At 41.7% G+C, this 22,723-nt stretch overlaps 1 pseudogene; it reads right to left on the bottom strand.

Moving 5' to 3' along the window:
• The window catches only part of LOC131345737 (NACHT, LRR and PYD domains-containing protein 3-like), a 566,556-nt pseudogene that overhangs the window by 521,166 nt on the left and 22,667 nt on the right, over positions 1 to 22,723 (bottom strand).

The following is a 22,723-nucleotide window of genomic DNA, read 5'->3' as shown; positions in this document are numbered from 1 at the left end:
CACATTGTAAATGAAATGTACAGAAAAGAATGTAAATTGAACAATAAAATTGTATAAAATTTTTTGTGTATGTGTATATATATATATATATATATCAGTGGTGGGCCGTCAGGACCAGTAAGTCCTTCTCTGCTGGCCTAAACAGCAGTGATCTGAATCACTGACTTGCATGTTAATATTTTTAATATATTTTCCATGAATGTGTATTAAATTATTCCCAGTAGTCTATTCTCTACATTTCATAGCTTTTCTCTCGGTTGCGCTGCTTCAAGGAGTGTATATTTATGATAAGAGTATTTATCCAATCATATTTCAGACAGTGGATGACATCATGTGTCACCAGGGTAAAAGAAATCTGCCTTAAGGCCTTCAGAATCAATAGTGCAGGCGCCCGGAGCTTAAAATAAGGGGCAATGAAACTGTTCCATTAACCAATCAGATTTCGAGTTGGTGTCACTGGGGCCATTTAGCAGGCGTACGATTACATCAGCAATTTCCCGTCCTTTAATTGGATAATTGGCGTAGTCAGAGGCAGCAATCCGCACAAACTAAATAAAATATATATATATTTTAACTCACAATGGCTGACAGAGGAGAAGAAATCGATTTGGTCACGGACATCCTTACAAATACATCTTCAAGACGGACTGTAATAAAATGGACTATTCCTTGTGAAGTGTGAAATACTGTAGAACAATTTCTTTTTTACTTTGCTATTTAACGGTTGATTATTATCTATTGCCGTGGCATCATAATGATGGTATAGAGGTGGATTAATTCAGGAAGGACACCAGTGTGTGTGTGTGTGTGTGTATATATATATATATATATATATACACATATACACATATACACACACACACACACACACACACACACTCCTGAACATCTTAAGACTAGTGGATCGTAACCAGGCTGTAAGTACTGCTTCAAAATGCCAAAACAAGAAACAAGAGCCAAAAAATAGAGAGCAGGCAATTTATTGAAAACTGAATTTAAACTCAAACAGGCTGTCCATCAGCTGATCAAAAGTTTAAGACCATAGCCATAAAAAGTTAAAATCTGTGCAAAAAATGGGTTTCATGTCTTTGTCCTTCAGTCAGTCACATGACCTCCTGGTGGCAAAATCAAAAAGGCTTTCTATTATTTAATGTGGCAGGACTGTTGAGGTGTATAAGCAAGGCCTCTCTCAACACGCCATCGCTGCTGAGGTTGGATGCAGTAAGACAGTCATTTTAAATTTCTAAAAAGATCCTAAGAGTTATGGGACAAAAAAAGTCAAGTGCTAGACCCAAAAAAAATTCACATGCACTGAGCAGTAGGCTCTGACAGACTGTCCGTCAAGTCCCAGGCCAATTGTTGACCCAAATTAAGGCCCTTACTGATGGCCTTCAAAAGCCACGTCTCCTCCCACGCCACAATGTAAGGACGCGCTCGAGGCAGGCGTGGTAGAATCCATATGCAGATCTTTATTCACAAAACGGCAGGCAAGAATCGGAATCGATATGGCTAAGCGAAAGGGTCAAAAACCGGAAAATCAAGAACTAGCGAACAGAAACCAAAACCGCAAAACCGAGACTCGTAGAAAACAGTAACAGGCAAAGATCATACACGTAGCAGGCAATCAGGAACAATAAACAAGGCTTGGTATGTAATCCACTAGAGAGAACAATACTTCGCAGGGAACAATAGGCAGCGTGCTGCTTAAATACCGAGTAAGACAGGAAGTGAGTTCGCAAATGTCAATATTCGGGTGATGGCTCCCTCTGGTGCTCTGGTTCTGCAAGCATCGTTACACACAAACTCGCCTGTTTGGAATTTGCAAGGGAGCACCAAACATGGGACACTGACAGGTGGAAGAAAGTTTTATTCTCTGATGAGAAAAAATTTAACCTGGATGGTCCTGATGGCTTCCAACGCTACTGGCATGACAAGGAGATCTCACTGGAGAGGTTTTCTACACGGCACAGTGGAGGAGACTCCATCATGATCTGGGGTGCTTTTTCCATAAATGGGAAAATTAAGCTTCAGGTTGTGCAGGGGCATCAAATGGCGGCTGGCTGTGTGGACATGTTGCAGTGGGCATCCCTCATGACTGGGCGGTAATCACTGGGTTTTTTAACAGGACAATGCTGCAGTTCCCAATGGCTGCCCGATGAAGGACTTTTTCCAGGAGAATAACGACGCTCTTTTGGACCATCCTGTGTGTTCCCATGATCTAAATCCCATTTACAAAAACTGAGTCAGTTGCAGAACTTGGATGCCCTTTGTGAAGGGTCACATGGAACAATGTTCCCACCAGCCTCATGGAAACAGTTGCATCAAGCATGCTAAAACAAATGTTTGAAGCAATCAACAAGAACCGTGGGGCTACTCACTACTGAGTCCTTTTTTTTACACTTTTAGTTCTGTTGTGTTTTTTCTTGGCCTGTGGTCTTAAACTGGTGATCAGCTGATGGACAGCCTGTTTGAATTTATATTCAGTATTAAATCATTTGCCTGCTCTCTGTTTTTTGTCTCTTGCTCTTGTTTCTTCTTTTGGCATTCTGAAGCAGTACTTACAACCTGGTTATGATCCACCATGAATACTTGTAATGATTCCCCCGGTCTTCCTCTTGTAAACACACAGTAAAAAATAAAGTAGATCTTAATTTATAGTTTTTATTCTTGCTTTTTCCTCATTAGTTTTTTTTTTTTTTTTACAAAATATTCTCTTCATGAATGTCATTTCTTACCCACTGTCCTCTCTCCCCAGCCCTCATACACCATCTACTGATCAGAGCAAAAGCATACAATCTTCCTCTTCTTTTTCTTCTTCTTCTTTGGGCTTTTCCCTTCAGGGGTCTCCACAGTGAATCATCTCTCTCCACCTATCCCTATCTTCTGCATCCTCAACACTTACACCCACTGGCTTCATCTCCTCATTTATTACATCCATATACCTCCTCTTTGGCCTTCCTCTTTTCCTCCTGCCTGGAGCTCCATGTCCAACATTCTCCTACCAATATACTCACTCTCCCTCCTCTGGACATGTCCAAACCATCTTAATCTGGCCTCTCTAACTTTGGCCTCCCTCTGATGTACTCTTTCCTAATCCTGTCCAACCGTGTCCCTCCCAAAGATAACCTCAACATCTTCAGCACTGCTACATCCAGCTCAGACTCCTGTCTCTTCCTCAGTGACACTGCCTCTAAACCATACAGCATGGCTGGTCTCACAACTGTCTTGTACACCTTCCCCTTGATTCTTGCTGATATTTTTGTATCACACAGACACCTTTCTCCACCCATTCCAACCTGCCTGCACTCGCTTCTATACCTCTTAGCAAAAGCATACAATATTCAAGGGAATCTAGAAATAATAAATACTGTAAGAGCACTACAAAACAAATCTCTCATTATTATCTTTATCTGACACACACTGGCGTGTGTGTGTGTGTAATGATATTCTTATTCACATTTCTGGTATTTCTCACTGTACTGTCTCCAGTTCACAGTGTGGATCCTTCACTAGGTCGTTGAGTAGCTTCATCTGTGATTCTCCTACTTTATTACCGTAGAGAGTCAGTTCTCTCAGGTGTGAGGAGGAGTTTGACCTCAGAGCTGATGCCAGAGCAACACAACCTTCATCAGTAATACTGCAGTTAAACAACCTGCAAGAAAGAAAGACTTCTTACATTTAACACACTCAACACTGAAAACATCAACTACACAAGAATTTTATGTACAGACTTCAAACATTTGAAGTAAGTCAGTAACTAACCGTAGTTTCTCCAGTGTACAGTGTGGATTCTTCAGTCCATCAGAGAGCAACTTCACTCCTGAATCCTGCAGTTTATTCACACTCAGGTTCAGTTCTCTCAGTCTGGAGGATTTTGAGCTGAGAACTGAGGACATAGCTCTACAGCTTTCCTCTGTCAGATTACAGTCACACAGCCTGGAAGAGACATTTTTATATGTCAGGACACTGAATTCAAACAAATCAATAATATGGCTAAACATTAAAAAATGTCAGAAATCAGAATTTTAAGCATCTCACCTATACACTTGGGTAGAACAGCTAGAACATATAATTGAATTTAACTGAATAAGATTTTTTATCTTATTCAATTAAATCTAAAAATTCAAAAATTCTTTCATATGAAACATTTTTAAAGATATTGAAAAGGTTTATCTCCTAATAAAATCTTTGTCTAGCAGTATTAAAATAAGTAACTTTCAGTAAAAAGTCCTGAGTGACCTTTAACACACCTAGTATACACTACCTGACCATGACTAGCTTTGAAGTTAATAAAAAAGCTCTATGTATAATGGAGTTTATTTCATATAGCCTGTTGTTACTGAATTCGTCCCAATCTGTTTGCCACTTATTAGACATATAAGAGTTCATTAGAGGTTTGAAAGCTGAGGTGATGAGGTTATGGAATAATTATTATTCTGCCTGACTGTTCTCCTCAGCCACTGCTGACTATTCACCCATTGTGGGCCTTGATGAGCAGGGGTATGTGGCAATCCCTATGATTGAAGAGACACTTTTTCCCTTCATTTGCTGCATGGGGAAAGTCTGCATTCCTACTGAGGGCCTGTTGGGCCACAATGACCTTATAGGGAAGGCCTACAATCCTTGTGAGGTGCTGCACACAATGGCAGTTTTGCAGTCCAAGCTCACCTGCTAAAGGAGCTCATCTGCAGGAAGGGGCTCATCAGTGAGGTTTGAACTCTGCCAGGCCACAGATTTAGCGCTCTGTGCCACAAAGCAAACGGCCCATGCCATCGCCCATTGCATAACTGCATTCAGTTGCCACAGAGAGGCAATCTGACAGAGATAAATAAAAGGGACTTTCATTTAGTGTCTCCTAAGGGCCCGTTCTTCCTTAAGCAACCAGTAGCTGCCAACTCCTGCGTGGTCCCTCACGTGCTCAGAGTTGTTGTGTGCTGGAACATACAAGTCCGAGATGTTAGCACTCAAGGTTACTGTATGCAGATCAGGTCTGAGGACTGATTTGCAATGATAATCCTGAAGGGTGCCCATCTTCACATAGGCATCTTGCCAGAGCACAGGAGACTCCCCTGGTTCGCTTTCAGGGTGAAGCGTACCGGTGCCAGGTTCTCCTTTTAGGCCTAGTCTTATTGTTTACCCTCACAGAGTGCATGCAGGCTGCTCTGGCATCATTGCACCCCATTATCCAGATGACTGGCTTATTTTGGCTCAGTTGAGAGAAGTGGCAGCCAGGCATTGAGATGCCGTGCTTGCCCACATAAGGCCCCCAGGCCTCAACACAGTGAAGTGTGTGGTTTCTGAGAACCACCTTCTGGGGGATAGTTTGGGATTCAGCCATGATGCGGGCAAGTCTGTCTCCTGCTTGGGGGGATTTCGTCCTTTCTGCCCTAAAAGTCTGACTTTAAAATCTTACTAGGCCAGTGGACCATGACTGTAGCAGCCAAAGCTATTCCTTTGGGTCTGCTACACAGGAGACTATTTCAACTCTGGCTTAGGAGCGGAGGTTTTTACCCCAGCATACACCCCTTTTAGGATCACAAGGGTTACACATCACGAGATTTGTACCCTTCTTATATGGATAGACCTTAGTTTCTCACCTTGGGTCCCACTCTTAGGGCATCATCATTGCAAGACTCTTTCGACCGATGCCCCCCTCTCGGACTGGGGAGTGGTCCTAGGTGGCCATCTTGCTCATGGAATTTAAGAGGGCTCCTGTCTCTCATGGCAAACAGATTGCCTAAAGAAGGGGTCTGTGTTTCTGGTGCTGAAACATTTTCTTCAGAAACTCAGGGGCTACCTATGGAGGTCATCCTCATCAATCAGGCAGTCTGTGTTTGTGCCATCTGATCACGTTGGTGCACCAGATTTGGCCCTAGGTAGAGACCAGATTTCTCTTGCTGAGAGCAATTTACACTCCAGAGCATATGATTGGGAAGCAGGCTTCCTGCTGAGGCAGGGGCTGAGGCCTGAGGAATGGCATCTCCAACTTTAGGTGGTGGAATGCAAATGGCAATTTTTTGCTGGTCGGAAGTGGCTATGTTCGCCTCTGAGGAGTGACCCACTGTGCCCTATGCCTTTCTCTTTTCCCTTGGGAGACTCTTGTCAGGAGGCGCATCCTCTCTCAGGTGCATGGGCGATTCTCCTCACCCCGCCCTGAGATTTACAACCTTTGGTCTGGCCCCCGAAGGGGTGCAGCTCCTAGACTCAGAGTCCCTACTGAGGTTGTGGAGATTATTTTGAGCTTCACCTCTGGTGTAATAGTCATTGTCAGGATCTAGTTCACTGCCCTGTTAGTACAGTGCTAGAGTGCCTGCAGCCACAGGGGCCTATCACCCTCTAGGTGTACATGGCAGCCAATGCTGCAAGTCATGTCCCTGTTCTCTGGTCTCTTGCTTTCTGCGCTGAGCTAGATGGCTGAAGCTTTCCTGCAGACCACATCTCCCCTCCTGCAATCTCTCAGTGGTCCTGGGAGGGGCTTCTCCAAGCCCCCTTTGAGCCAATGGAGTAAGCATCTGAGGAATTTCTGACCTTGGAAACAATTCTGCTATAAGGCAGTCATATGGGCCTTCCTGCAGGCCTTCTGCCCTCTGCCCCACAAGTTGGTGGAGCACGAGAAATTGCACCTGTTTCCCAGTTCGGGTTCTCAGCCCTTAGAAATTCTGATCTCACAAACATATAGGTTTCTAAAATGTAGAACATTTGTACAAATATAAAAATCAGATCAACACACAAACACACTACATAATATTTAATGATAAACTGATGGTGAGCTTACCCCAGTTTCTCCAGTGTAGAGTGTGGATTCTTCAGTCCAACAGAGAGCAGCTTCACTCCTGAATCCTTCAGCAGTTCATTATAACTCAGGTTCAGTTCTCTCAGTCTGGAAGAGTTTGAGCTGAGAACTGAGGACAGAGATCTACAGCTTTCCTCTGTCAGGTTACAATCACGCAGACTGGAAGAGAAATGATGAAACATTGTATTGCATTGATTTTTTTTTTGGTTTGGCTTTCTGTTACACATGACTTCTATGTGTATCAAAAGTCTAATGTTTGTGTGCCTGTGTGTTTGTAGTGGTGTGTAAAGTACTTGAGTGAAAGTAGAGATACTCTAGTTAGTAAAAGCAAAAGTCCTTGATTTAAATTTTTACTTGAGTTAAAGTACAAAAGTACTGTAACCTAACGTAGTTAAGTAAAAAAAAACTACTAGAATTATCCTAGATTTAATGTTTCATTTTATTGTAATTAACTATTGTTTTGTGTTAGAAGAATCTGTTCCTCTATTCACACATACCTGTTAATACAAAGGTCTGAGAAATTATCATGATACATTTGTCAGTTAACATTATTCTAAATCAAGGAGAGCAAGGGAAACATGGGGGCATTTGTGAATGTGTGTGTGTGTGTGTGTGATGATCTTACTCCAGTTTCTCCAGTGTACAGTGTGGATTCTTCAGTCCATCAGAGAGCAGCTTCACTCCTGAATCCTGCAGCAGTTCATTTCCACTCAGGTCCAGTTCTCTCAGTCTGCAGGAGTCTGAACTGAGAACTGAGGACATAACTCTACAGCTTTCCTCTGTTATTTTACACCAATGCAAACTGGAATAAAATTATGAAATATCAGAACACTGATCTCAAACACACACACAGCCATAAGACACTCTTTACCATGTCACACACACTCACAATGGCACAATCACACACACTCAAAAAACTTATCCACACACTATGGATAATTAAGAGATGCCAATCTCTGAATGTGTGAATTTGTAGAGAAGAAAATTCAAATTTCATTCACACAGGGTAGAAGTGGGAATCAAACCCTAACCCTGGTTCTTTCAACAGTTTGGCCAAAATATGAAAAAGCCATTTTCAAATTATTTGGCCAATACTTTGGTGACAAACCCAATAAACACATTAAACAAATTTTTAATATATACTTGTCTGGTGATAACCAGGTCAGATTTATAACCCCAATTCCATTGAAATTGTGTAAAACGTAAATAAAAACAGAATACAGTGACCTGCAAATCATTGTTAACCCATATTACACTGAAAATACCACAAAGACAAGATGTGCAATGTTCACACTGACAAACTTGACTGTCTCTTGCAAATATCCACTTGTTTTGAATTTGGTGCCTGCAACACATTCCAAAAGACAGGGGTAACAACAGACTGGGAAAGTTGGGGAAGTGTTTGGAACTTTCCATAGGTGAACAAGTTAATTAGAAACAGGTGAGCATCATGATAGGAGAATCCCCGAAAGGCTGTGTCATTCACAAGCAAGGATGGGGAGCAGTTCACCACTTTGTGAACAACTGCATGAGCAAATAGTCCAACAGTTTAGAAACAGTCCATAATATCATCAGAAGATTCAGAGAATCTGGAGAAATTTCTGCATGTAAGCGGCAAGACCGAAAACCAAAACTGGATGGCCGTGACCTTTGATCCCTCAGGTGGCACTGCGTTAGAAACAGACATCATTCTGTAAAGGACATAACCACGTGGGCTCAGGAACACTTTGGAAAACCATTGTCAGTTAACACAGTTCCTCATAACATCTACAAGTGCAAGTTAAAACTGTAGCATGCAAAGCGGAAGCCATACATCAACAATACCTAGACATGCCGCTGGCTTCTCTGGGCCTGAGCCCATCTGAGATGGACTGATGCAAAGTGGAACAGTGTTCAAATAAAAAATGTTCAACATCTTTTTGGAAATCATGGATGTCGCATTCTCCAGGCTAAAGAGGAAAAGGACCATCCAGATTGCTATCAGTGCAAAGTTCATAAGCCAACATCTGTGATGGTATGGGGTGTTAGTGCCCATGGCATTGGTAACTTGTACATCTGTGAAGGCACCTTTGATGCTAAAAGGTACATCTAGGTTTTCAAGCAAAATTTGCTGCCATCCAAGCGACATCTTTTTCAGGGACATCCCTGTTTATTTCAGCAAGATGTGCCAAGCCACATTCTGCACGTGTTACAACAGCATGGCTTCATAGTAAAAGAGTATGGGTGCTAGACTGGCCTGCCGGCGGTCCAGATCTGTCTCCCATTGAAAATATGTGGCCCATTATAAAGCACAAAATACAACACAGACTGTTGAGCAACTGAAGACATCAAGCATCATACATCAAGCAAGAATGGGAAAGAATTCCAAAAATTAGTGTCTTCAGTTCCCAAAAGCTTATTGAGTGTTGTTAAAAGGAAAGGTGATGTAACACAGTGGTGAAAATACCCCTGTCCCAGCTCTTTTAGAACGTGTTGCAGGCATCAAAAAGAAACAATCAAGTTTATCAATGTGAACATTGCATATCTGGTCTTTGTGGTGTTTTCAATTAAATATGGGTGAACAAGGATTTGCAGGTCATTGTATTCTGTTTTTATTTACATTTTGCACAACGTCCCAACTTCAATGGAATTGGGGGTTGTACACTGATTGATTTTATTTCTTATCAAAAACAGGTAAATACCACTGAAAATACCACATTACTTAATTCAACTCACAAACTTGGGGCAAGTATTCTACCAGTTCCTTCACCAAGTACAGAGTAACATTAAAACAACATGGCTGCTCAGTGTAATGTTTATCGTCCTCTAGTTTTAAATAAGTTTATTGCAGTATTAGCTTTAGATTGGTTAAAATACAGACACAGTACTCAGCTGAATCACAGTGAAAAACAGTGATCACTCTTTACTCTTAAAACAGCTTTTCAGGTGACTCCTTAGCACAATGCATAAAGGTTAACAGGTCTGGTATTATATCATAATAAATGATAAATGTCACTGCATATTGTAGCTTACAGTGACAATCATATTGTTGTATCACACAAGCCTAGTGTGTGTTACAAATCTATCAGTTTGACAGACCTCAAGATTTTAGACAGACTCTGATTCAGTTGTTTGGTGTGGACTTGAATATGTCAAAATGTATCAAAAGAAAACTAAAAATATGATTAGTCCAAACTAAGTAATTTAGATGGCATTTTTTTTCTCTCTCACATGTACTCCTCGAAGTATAGTATAACGTGTTACTATAAAAAGTGAAATAATCAGCAGAAAAAGTACCAGATGTTTGAAGATCATTAGAGTAACTAGTAATGAGAAATAATTAAAACAGTGGAGTACAGTGTTCTTTAAAAAATAACATACCATGCAGTAACAAATGGGATGTGGTAGCTTAGTGGTTAAGGCGTTGGACTACTGCACAAAAGGTTGTAAATTCAAATTCCATTTCAAGCTGCCACAACTGGACCCCTGAGCAAGGCTCAGTTGTATAGAATGTGATAAGTTGTAAATCACTCTGTATAAGGGAGTCTGCCAAATGCCAGAAATGTAAACAAATGTATAAGAAGAATAATACTCACTCTACTTTTCTGGAGGCTTTCACCACTGGCAGCAGTCTCTTGAGACATTCATCTGATGGATCATATTTCCTCAAATTAAAATCATCCAGCTCCTGTTCTGAGTTCAGTAACACAAACACCAGAGCTGACCACTGATCAGAGGAGAGATTGATTCCACTGAGACGACAATAATATTCTCTGCTCACATAAGTTTCTACTTCCTGAACTACATAATGACCTTTCAGTTCATTCAGACAGTGGAACAGATTGATGGATTTTTCTGGAGATGGATTCTCCCTGATCTTCTTCTTGATGTACTTGACTGTTTCCTCTATGTTACATGGACTGCTCTCTGTCTGTGGCATTAAAACTTGTAAGAGAGTCTGATTGGACTCCAGTGAGAGACCCAGAAGGAAGCGGAGGAACAGGTCCAGGTGTCCATTCTCACTCTGTAAGGCCTTGTCCACTGTACACTTCAGGAAATCAGACATGCTTGACTTGATGAAAAGATCAGACAGATCAGTGGTTTGTTGTTCTGTTACATTTCTGCTGATAAAGTGGTGAGATGCGTATAAAGCAGCCAGAAACTCCTGAACACTCAGATGCACAAAGCTGAAGACCTTCCCCAGGTGAAGCCCAAACTCCTCTCTGAAGATCTGGGTACACACTCCTGAGTACACTGATGCTTCACTGACATCAATGCCACACTCTCTCAGGTCTTCCTCATAGAAGATCAGGTTTCCTTTCTCCAGCTGCTGGAAAGCCAGTTTTCCCAGTGCCAGGATGCTCTCTCTGATCTGCTGAGGATCAGGGTCACATTTCTGATGGTACTTTTGGTCCTTGTGTTTGATCTGAAAGATCAGGAAGTATGTGAACATTTGAGTCAGAGTCTTGGGGATCTCTCCACTCTCTGCTTCACCCAACATTCTTTTTAGAACAGTGGCTGAGATCCAGCAGAAGACTGGGATGTGGCACATGATGTAGAGGCTTCTTGAAGACTTCATGTGTCTGATGATTTTATTGGCCAGGTCCTGATCACCAATCCTCTTCCTGAAGTACACCTCTTTCTGAGGATCACTGAAGCCTTGTATCACTGTTAGCTGGTCTACACACTCAGGAGGGATCTGATTGGCTGTTCCTGGTCGAGATGTTATCCAGAGGAGAGCAGAAGGACACAGATTCCCCTTGATGAGGTTCGTTAGCAGAACATCCACTGAGGCTGACTCTGTCACATCACACAATTTCTTATTCTTCTGGAAATTTAGAGGAAGTCGACACTCATCCAGACCATCAAAGATGAACAGGACTTTGTAGGAGTCACAGTTTATTAATTCTAGTTTTCTTATTTCTGGGAAAAAGTCATGAAGAAGAGTCATAAAACTGAGATTTTCCTGCTTCATCAGATTCAACTCTCTAAAAGGAAGTGGAAACATGAAGGTGATGTCCTGATTTTCTTTTCCTTCAGTCCAGTCCAGAATGAACTTCTGCACAGAGACTGTTTTTCCAATTCCAGCAACTCCTTTAGTCAGGACAGTTCTGATAGACTTGTTTTTAAAGAGGTCATTACAGTTAATGGGTGTCTCCTGTGTTGTTGGTCTCCTGGATACTGTCTCTATCTGTCTCACCTCATGTTCCTTATTAACATCTCCATTCCAACCCTCTGTGATGTAGAGCTCTGTGTAGATCTCATTCAGAAGTGCTGAGATTCCAGGCTGTGAGATTCCTTCATTAATTCTTTCAAACTTCTTTCTCAAGTTGGATTTTAATGTTTGCTGGAACTCATAGACTGGATGCAGCTCTAAAAAACAAAGGAATAGCATATTTTACTGCACAGTCAATTTAATGCAATAAACAAAACTAGATAGCTAACTGGCACACACAACCATTACACATAATATGACTGTAATATGTAATTTTAAAATATCATTCACCTCTTCTGCCACACTACAAATAAAATTTTCTATGATCTATTAAATTGTTTTGACACAGAAGCCCATATTAATCATATCTTTTGACAACATAACACATTCAACAAGAAGATAAAAGTACTGTTTATTATCGCTGGAGATTTCAACCATGTAATCTCAAGTGTGTTCTCCCTAAATTCCATCAGCATGTGGACTTTGCAACCAGAGGGGGGAACATGCTGGTTCTTGTTTAAACAAACATTCCTGGAGCATATTGTGCAGAGCCCCGCCCCCACCTCAGCTACTCAGCCCACATCTGATGTTGATTCCAGCATACAGACCACTCATCAGACGCTCTTAACCGGTTCTGAAACAAGTTAGAACCTGGCCAGCAGGAGCCATCTCTGCTCTTCAGGACTATTTCGAGTGCACTGACTGGGACATGTTCAGGGAGGCTGCAACCAACGGTGAAACCACAGACTTGGAGGAATACACTTCATATGTGACCGGCTACATCGGAAAGTATATTGATGATGTGACCGTCTCCAAGTCCATCACCACACACTAAAACCAGAAGCCATGGATGACCGCAAAGGTGTGTGCGCTGCTAAAAGCCAGAGTCTGCCTTCAGAGCTGGAGACAAGGACACCCTAAGAACAGCACAGGCCAAACTGTCTCGAGCCATCAGAGAGGCAAAGTGTGCACACACCCAGAGAATCCACGGCCACTTCCAGAGCAGCGGTGACACTCGGCACATGTGGCAAGTGTGGAATAAAAATTCTACTGTACTCACTACTAAGATCTGACTCCAGCTCCACACCGACCCAACAGCTCAGTCTGAGCGAGACTCACAGTTAGTAAGGCCTCCAAACTAAATAAGCCAATCAAGCAGACTAGATGAATGCAGATAAGAGATTTTATTTTGTAATCAGCGCTGATACAAGAATTGAGATGCTCACACATGAACGTCCCAACAACCTCTCGCCAGGGAACTCCAACTACAGCCTTTATATACATTTCCCTTATCTTTCCAATGCAACACGTCACTGGTTCTTTGCCGAGACAATCCCACCCATTTTTCTTTTTAGGACCTTTTAGGTTCTTTTTTTACACCATTATCTTTGAATTTACAACTTTTCGAATACCATTATAATTAAACTTTCCTAAATCATTATATTAAAAATTGGGCGTTTCCGCCCCCACCAGTGGGATTGTCTTCGGCCTCACTCTCTCCAACACCTCATTCTTCTTCAGGAGACAGCATGGGTAAGTTCTCAGTCCTTCAAGGGCCAACACCCTTTCTTTTATTTTTCTACCTTACACTCTACACTTCACGGCTTTTCTGATTTATCCGCTGTCTTCTACTTATGTACTCTAGATATTTCACCTGGTACCACCATCGCCGTCCAGCACGCGCTGCGTTTACTTCATAATGAGATCACTGCCGCTCAAGGTACCAGTGGAGCGAAGATTGACCATGATAATCTAGGGTGCGTCTCCACCATTGATTGGTCCAAGTTTGGAAAGCCTGGTACCGCAGAGAAAGCCTGCCAGACTGACATCATCGATACAACTATTTGTTCTCCAAAGCCCTTGCAGCCTGTGTGCAAGGCCCGTGACAGAGCAACATGCTGTGTTAAACCCTACATTGTTCTCAAGCTCAAACGACCTAACGAATAAACCTTACCTGTGAACTCACTCCTGCTGTCCCCTGATTATTTCACACTACACCAAACACACACCTCATACATATATCCTCATTTACAAAATTATCTCCCACACAAGGCATCCAGTCCATCACCAACTACAGGACAACTTCACCTGCCTGTGACAGTGATGCCTCCCTTCCAGATGCGCTGAACAGCTTTTTACTCTCGGTTTGAGGCATGGAATGACGTGACAGTGAGGAAGACCATCCCTCCTCCAGACGATCAGGTGCTCTGTCTCACCATGGCCGACATGAGGAAAACTCTACGTATAGTTAACCCACAGAAAGCTGCTGGACCAAACAACATTCCTGGCAGAGTGCTCAGGGAATGTGCAGAACAGAGTCTGTTGCCAGCATTACTAGACCCAATGCAGTTTGCATATCATCCAAATCGCTCCTAATCGAGAAGCTGAGTCTGATGGGCAGCAACACCGCCCTCTGCAATTGGATCCTGGATTTCCTGACTGGAAGACCCCAGTCAGTCCGGATCGGGAACAGCATCTCCAGTACTGGAGCTCCTCAGGGCTGCGTGCTCAATCTACTGCTGTTCACTCTGCTGACTCACGACTGTGCAGCAATGAACAGATCCAACCACATCATCAAGTTCGCAGATGACACGACCATGGTGGGTCTCATCAGCAAGAACGATGAGTCAGCATACAGAGAGGAGGTGCAGCGGCTAACAGCCTCTTCCCTCTATCACGAACATTTACTCCACACGCTGCATCCGCAATGCCAACAGCATTGTAGATGATCCCACACACCCCTCACACACACTCTTACACACCCCACACACCCCTCACACACACTCTTACACACCCCACACACCCCTCACACACACTCTTCACCCTCCTGCCATCTGGAAAAAGGTACCGAAGCATTCGGACCCGCACAACCAGACTGATGAACAGCTTCTTCCCTCAGGCAATCAGGTATCTCAACAGAGATCTGAACTGAGCTGGAGACGGACACACAAACACAAAATTGATCTTGTTTATATGCACACGTCACTTTAAATATTTGTATCTGTTATAACTAAAATACTTCTGCTGCTATTATTCACTGTCCCTAACCCTGTTGCTTATCCTTCTTTGCACTCACTGTATAACACTGTCCTTTTTCACATAGTCGGTGTTATGTGTCTTGTTTGTTTGCACTGTCTTGTCATCCTATGCAATTATGTTGTATGTTTATTTATTTATTTTTTTTAATGAACCTTGTAGTATAATTTAGTTCTACTTTTGTCCGCATCTCCTGTACTTTGTTATTGTTCTGTGTAGCACCTCTGGTCAAGGAGGAACTTTGTTTCATTTCACCGTGTACTGCATCATATATACACAACGCACAAAAAGTTAAGGATATTGGGCTTTCGGGTGAAATTTCAGGATGCACCTAAAATGCACTATAACCTTTCCAGGTGAACTTAATTTGACCTTCTCTACACTTTTGAATGCACATGTCCAACTGTTCAGTGTTTCAGTACTTTCTGCAGAACTTGCTGTTCTCTAACAAGGTGCTTAACGGCAAAATTCACAACTGGTGTTTGATCCATGAATCCACCAATAAATTTTCTGGTTCCATTAGAATTGGTATTTAAACAGTCCTCTTCATCATGCTGTTCACATTTTGACATCATAAGACCCAGACCACATTTAACAACTGATCCATTGTGAGGCTTCAAACAGGATGTTCTCAGAGGGAAGTGGCCACTGAGCTTAGAGTGTCACAGAGTGTCATCAGCAGGTTGGGACAGAGATACAGAGAGACTGGAAGAGTCACAGAAAGGCATAGAAGTGGACGTCCTTTGGCCACATCCCACGTTGATGACCACTTCATTGTGAACAGTGCCCTGTGGAACCGGATGATGAATGCCACTCAACTCCAGGCACATTTAAGGGAGGTGAGAGGCACCCAAGTGTCACGTCAGACCATTCAAAACCGTTTACATCTGGACAGCAGGCTAGACGACCTGCAAGTGTATCTGACCACACCACCAGGCACAAGCATCGGGCCAGGAAGCATTTACGCTGGATGAGGGACCAGTGGGCCTCAGTGCTGTTCTCTGATGAAACATTGAGCAGAAATGATGGCCGCCAACGATGTTGGAGACTGTTGTGGTGGTGTTACAGTCTGGGCAGGTGTGTCTACTCAATACAGAACTACATCTTGTGAATGATACAATGACAAGCCAATACTACCTGAATAACATCATTAATCCAGTCATTGTGACCCTGCATGAACAACACAGGCCTAATTTCATCTTCATGGACGACAATGCTCCAGCTCATCGAGGTCACATCATTAGGGAACGGCTGCTGGAGGCTGGGGTACCTCAAATGGAGTGGCCTGCACTTTCTCCAGACCTGAGTCCCATAGAAAACCTCTGGGATCAGCCGAGTCGCCGTGTAGAAGCTCGTAACCCTGCACCCCAGAACCTCAATGACCTGAGGGCCGCCCTTCAAGAAGAGTGGAATGCCATGCCTCAGCAGACAATAAGTCGACTCGTGAACAGCATGAGACGTCGTTGTCAAGCTGTAATTGATGGTCAAGGGCACATGACAAATTATTGAGACATTGAGATTTTTTGTTGTGGTATACCCACCACTGTTGTTGGATTTTGTTTCAATAAATTGTTTGAGATGAAGAAATCACCACTGCAGCTTCTACTTAAATGCCCTACTTTCATGATATAATATCACTGTAGTGTGAACTTTTTACATTTTCTATAAATTTCACCCAAAAGACAAATATCCTTAACTTTTTGCAAGTAGTGTGTATTGTTGAAGTGACAATAAAGCTTTTTTGACTTTGACTTGATTATACACCCAATAGCCAAGAAACAAGGCAAGAAAGCTTCCTGGGTTTATAAAACAGAGGGCAGAGTAGGTCTATGGATGAAGTAAGTGAGGAGTGCAAAGTGTCTGTGGCTAACTCCAGTAGTAAGGAAGAAAGAAAAGTGGGAAAGAAATGTTATTAGTTGGTTTTAGACAGGATAGGGAGGGATATGGTGAAGAATAGCAAGTGATGATCAGAGATATGGAGTGGTTAAGCATTGATAGCTATAGCTGGAGAGGGCTAAAGACCATTTTCAGGGCATTCTTCCTATGTGAATAAAAGAGCAGCTGCCTAGTGTCTAGAAGAAGGAATGCAGAAATGAGAAAAGCCAAGAGGACTAGAGCTTGTTGGATGGGAGTTGAGATTTACCTTTGACTGGTATAAAACCTTTGACATGAGAGACTCCTTCCACAAACATTAACTTAATGTTTACTTTAAGAAAACATCACCATTTCAACAATTGCAAACCTTTTTAAAATGTGTGTCCATTATTCAGCACTGTGAATGAGCTGTTACTGTTGAAAACATGTCATAGAAGGAGTGACCTAAGATAAGCAGTAGGGAAGATTAGAAGCTGCACTACTATCAGAGCTGCAGTTATAGAAAATTCAGCTTCTGACCAATCGCAATCCAGAATTCAACAGCACTATGCTGTAACTGAAAGTAGTGAGTGGTAAATTCATGGACTAGAATTCTTACTGTTCTGCAGTGTTTTAGCGAGATCTGTGTGGTTCATGTTCTTCAGGACATGCAGCGTGATCTTCAGAGCTCCCTGTCTGACACTGTACAGATCCTCCTCATCCTCCACCTCCCTCTCAGTACATGCTGGGTAATCTGAACTCAGGACTTTTTTAAACCTCTTCAGCTCATTCTTTATCAGAGTGATGACTTTGTTTTCCAGCTCCTGGATGAAACACACAGTAACCAACCTAAATATTACAAAGTTACATAGTGAAAGATGTTTTGATAAAAAGAAGAAAAGACTTTCGAATAGAACAGCTAAAACTGTGATTCTGTCTCACTACCCATAATTTTGCTACTATTTGGGAATAATGTGACACTACCACATAAGCTTATTATGTAAATATATGTTAATGATGTGTATAGATTTAGAGAACGGAGGTAACAGTAACAAGGTCAAAGACTCTCAGACAACATGAGAAAGAACCCTTGAAATATAACCAGACTCAAAAAGTAACACATTCTCTCTTTTGGTTGACACTAGGTCATGTGGGAAGTTGGCAGCTTAGTGTTGTTGCATTGCTTGGTGGTTGTCCTGCATCTTCAATAAACAAGCTACAGTTAGTCCAGAATGCAGCCTCCAGAGTTCTTACCAGATCAAGAAAATATGATCATATAACCCCAATATTATCATCCCTGCACTGGCTACCTGTTAAACTTAGAATTGACTATAAATTAGCACTACTTACGTACAAGGCTCTAAATGGTTTAGCTCCCACATATCTCTCCAGTCTTCTAACACATTACAATCCACCACGCTCTTTAAGATCACAAATCTCCGGACTTTTGATAGTTCCCAGAATATCAAAGTCCACTAAAAGGGGGTAGAGTCTTTTCGTATTTAACTCCAAAACTTTGGAACAGTCTTCCTGACAGTGTTCGGGGCTCAGACACAGTCTCCCAGTTTAAACGTAGACTAAAGACTTATCTCTTCAGCCTGGCATACATTTAACACATCCCATAACCTTGTGCTCCAGTACATCTGATTAAATACACATTATCATCTAGTGCTGCTAATATTATGAACAACAGCTACGCTAATGCTGTTCCATTGTTTTCCTTCTTCTACCCATCCCGAGGCATACAGAGACTGTGCCGGCTCCAGTGGCATCCGGAGATGGACCAGCTCCAGCCGGGTTCTGCTTGTGAGGACTGGGGGGATTAAAAGCAACACTGTCAACCTTATGTGGAAGACAACAACCTCTTTATTAATTTACACAAGACTGCACACATGCTGTAGCGGCATCACACAACTGACTACACATAAATGCACAATATAATCACACTCTCTGCTGTCACCCAAATGAGGATGGGTTCCCTTTTGAGTCTGGTTCCTCTCAAGGTTTCTTCCTTATACCATCTAAGGGAGTTTTTCCTTGCCACAGTCGCCTCACTTGGGATAACATCTAGGACTGTTTGTCTGTTTATATGTTTGTTGTTTTCTTATGTTTCTCATTTAAAGCTGCGTTAAGGCAATGCTCTTTATTAAAAGTGCTATACAAATAAAATTGAATTGAATTGAATTGTTTAAGGCATTGGACTATTGATCAGAGCATTGTAAGTTTAAATCCCTGCACCACCAAGCTGCTGCTGGTCCCTTGAGCAAGGCCCTTAAACCTCAGTTGTATAAACAAGATAAAGGTAAGTTGCTCTGTATAAGGGTGTCTGCCAAATCCAGAAAATATATTGTGTTATTATTATTCATTATTCATCCACGTCTGTATACTAGAATCAAAAAGTTCTAAATATTTTTTAATTTGAATAGGAGCATCAGTGGTTTTTCATCTAAGTACCATTTTCACATTATATTTATTAAGGCTTGAGTTTATCCAAATAAAAACATACAAAGCCATATTTAGGGTATACCATATGATGTCCATCTGGCATCAAACTGAGAGAGAGAGTTCCTCTCTTTAATCTTCCCTGCTGATGTCCTTATTACAAATTTAAAAACCCTGCAAATTACTCAGACACAAGTTACATGCGGTACATTAAAATGACACAAACCTTGAATATGGTCTCCAAATCATGTGATTTCTTGTTCTTAACCCTGTGAACAAATAAACCACATCATGTAATAAGGTCCATATGTATTTATAGCTGCACAACACTTGCAAATATCAATTTTATACACTATTCTCTTAATACACTGACTCAAAAATTTCTTGATAACAAATTTCACTATGAATAAAATAGTTATATTGTCTTAAAGTAGTCATCCTCACTGCTACAACACTGTTCTCCTGAAAAAGCTCATGAAGGAATTCAAATAAAGTTTATTATTTTGATCAGGTGGAACACTGCTGTAAAAGACCTCACTATACTGACCTCTGATCAGTAGAACTGTCTTTGCCTCTGAAGTAAATTGGCTTGCTCATTGATTGGTCACTCTTTATGGACACTTTGCTGGTTTCTGGTGAATCTGATCTCTTTCTCTTCATCTTTCTAGGACACAGATTTTAACAGAGCAACAACAAAATATAAGGTATGCACCTTATGATTGGTATACAGACTTTATGTTCAATTCAGTTAAATTCATTTCAATTTTATTTGTATATTATTTTAAACAATATACATTGTCGCAAATCAGCTTTATGTGTACATATAAATTCACAAAATAAATTCAAAATGTGTAACTGAAATTAAATTAGCAAGCCAAAGGTGATGGAGTTGAGGAAAAACTTCCTGATGATGACATTATGAAGAAACCTTGAGAGGAACCAGAATTAAAAGGGTAACCCAAGACAAACAAAGCCAAGACAAAAATCAGGCTGTGTGATCAGCCTAGAATTTGTTAGGGTGCAACTATGGATTAATCTCTAAGTGGATTTCTAATTAGGGTTCTGTAGCACCTCAGACCTTTACAACTCAGGGGCTACAGGCTAAACTGAACTCAAAAATCAGTCCTCCTCACTGCCAGTCTACCTGCTGCACTGAACAGTTTACTGTTTTAATGCTTCTGTATTCAATAAAGCTCATTAAAGAGTTCACACAATGTTTATTATTTTGATCAGGTGGAACACTGCTGTAAAAGACCTCACTATACTGACCTCTGATCAGTAGAACTGTCTTTGCCTTTGAAGTAAATTGGCTTGCTCATTGACTGGTCACTCTTCATGGACACTTTGCTGGTTTCTGGTGAATCTGATCTCTTTTTCCTCTTCATTCTAGAACACACATTTTAATAAAGCAACCACAGAAATTCTGAAGTTATATGTAAATCACAGGTTGCTGTTAAATTGATGATATTTATCATATCAATTTATATAATTAAATCAGTTAAATTTAGTTCAGTGTCATTTGTATATACATAGCATCTGGTCATTAACTACTACTTTCAAAAGAAGCAAGGGTTATTTCCATCCTGACAAAACCTACTCTAGATCGCTCAGACATCAGCAACTACAGACTGGTATAACTTCTCTCTTTTCTTACTAAAGTTCTTGAATGCATTGTTTATAATCAACTCTCTGTCTATCTCTCATAGAACAATCTCCAAGATCCCAACCAGTCTGGCTTCAAAGCAGCAAATTCCATTCTGGCCATCACTGAGACACTACATGCTGCTAAATCAGTCAAGCTCTCATCGGTCCTCATCCTCGACCTTTCTGCAGCATTTGACACGGTTAACCACAAGACTCTCTTGTCTACCCTCAGGAGTCTTGGAATTCGTGGAACAGCATGGGAATGGTTTGCTTTCTACCTGGTAGGTTTTTCATATCAGGTAACATGGAGGGGATTGATATCTGCTACACACAGACTCTCCACTGGTGTCCCACAAGGCTCAGTACTTGGTCCTCTCCTTTTCTCACTCTATACTCACTCTCTTGACAAAGTTATATTCTCACATGGCTTTCATACCACTGCTATGCTGATGACACTTCTCTTCTTCTTCACTCCCTCAGATACCACAGCTTCTGCTCGGCTCTCAGCGTGTCTGGCGGACATATCACTGTGGATGCAGCTCATAAGTTGAAACTCAGTCCCAGCAAAACTGAACTGCTGGTCATCCCAGGTGATTCATCCCCAGCCCAGGATCTTGTGATATTCCAGCACAACTCCCTGATCTCCTCTTTGGCCACTGCTCGCAACCTTGGGGTATCCATGGACAATCAACTGTCCTTTTCCTCCCATGTTGCCAATGTGATACGCTCATGTCGGTTTCTTCTGTACAACATTAGAAGGATTCGACCATTCCTATCCACACAGGCTACTCAAGTGCTTGTTCAATCTCTGGTCATTTTGAGACTGGACTACTGCAACTCTTTACTGGCAGGTCTTCATCTGTATGCGATTCGTCCACTGCAAATGATCCAAATCCATCTGCACGGCTTGTGTTCAACCTGCCTAAGTTCTCCCACACCACCCCACTGCTGCTCCTCCACTGGCTTCCGGTAGCTGCATCAGATTCAAAACACTAATGCTTGCCTACAAAGCCAAGAATGGACCAGCACCACCTCGCTCCCTCAGATCCACTAGCACTGCTCTACTGGTCCCACCATCAGGGTACAAGGTAGGTATACATCTAGACTCTTCTCTGTTCTGGCACTGAGGTGGTAGAATGAACGTCTCGTAGATGTCTGAAAAGATGTCATCTTCAAATGACGGCTGAAGTCCCACCTCTTCCTGAAACACTTAAACTAGCTCTTATTTTCCCAGTTTGTTTTGTGTATATTTTCTCCAAACACAGTTTTTAGGCTGGTGGTATTCTAAGTCTGTGACCTGTTGAACCAGTGTTAATGTATTCATTGATAGAGACTTCAAAGCAGTTTTGTATATCACTGTGGATAAGGGTCACTGCCAAATGCAATAAATCTAAAAGTAAATATCACTTTTAATAACTGACATTGCCTCAAAGCAGCTTTATTTTTATTTATATATTTATTAATTTTGTTTGCGTTTAAGGGTTACGGTGTTGGACTAGTGATTAGAAGGTTGTGAGTTCGAATCCCAGATCCACCAAGCTGCCACTGCTGAGCCCCTGAGCAGGGCCCTTAACCCTTAATTGCTCAGCTGTATAAATGACATAAATGTAAGTCGCTCTAGATAAGGGCATCTGCCAAATGCCATAAATGTAAATGTAGGTGAGGAAAATCTCCCCGAGAAGATATTAAAAAAAAATTCTTATGAGAAATCAGATTTCAAAGTGAAGCCAAGACAAAAACCCTGTGGGTCACCAGGGGTG

The sequence above is a fragment of the Hemibagrus wyckioides genome, linkage group LG25 (assembly GCF_019097595.1).
Source record: "Hemibagrus wyckioides isolate EC202008001 linkage group LG25, SWU_Hwy_1.0, whole genome shotgun sequence".
In the NCBI taxonomy this organism is placed as follows: domain Eukaryota; kingdom Metazoa; phylum Chordata; class Actinopteri; order Siluriformes; family Bagridae; genus Hemibagrus; species Hemibagrus wyckioides.
The sequence above is the reverse complement of the archived record's forward strand: the minus strand, read 5'-3'. Positions and strand labels throughout refer to the sequence as shown.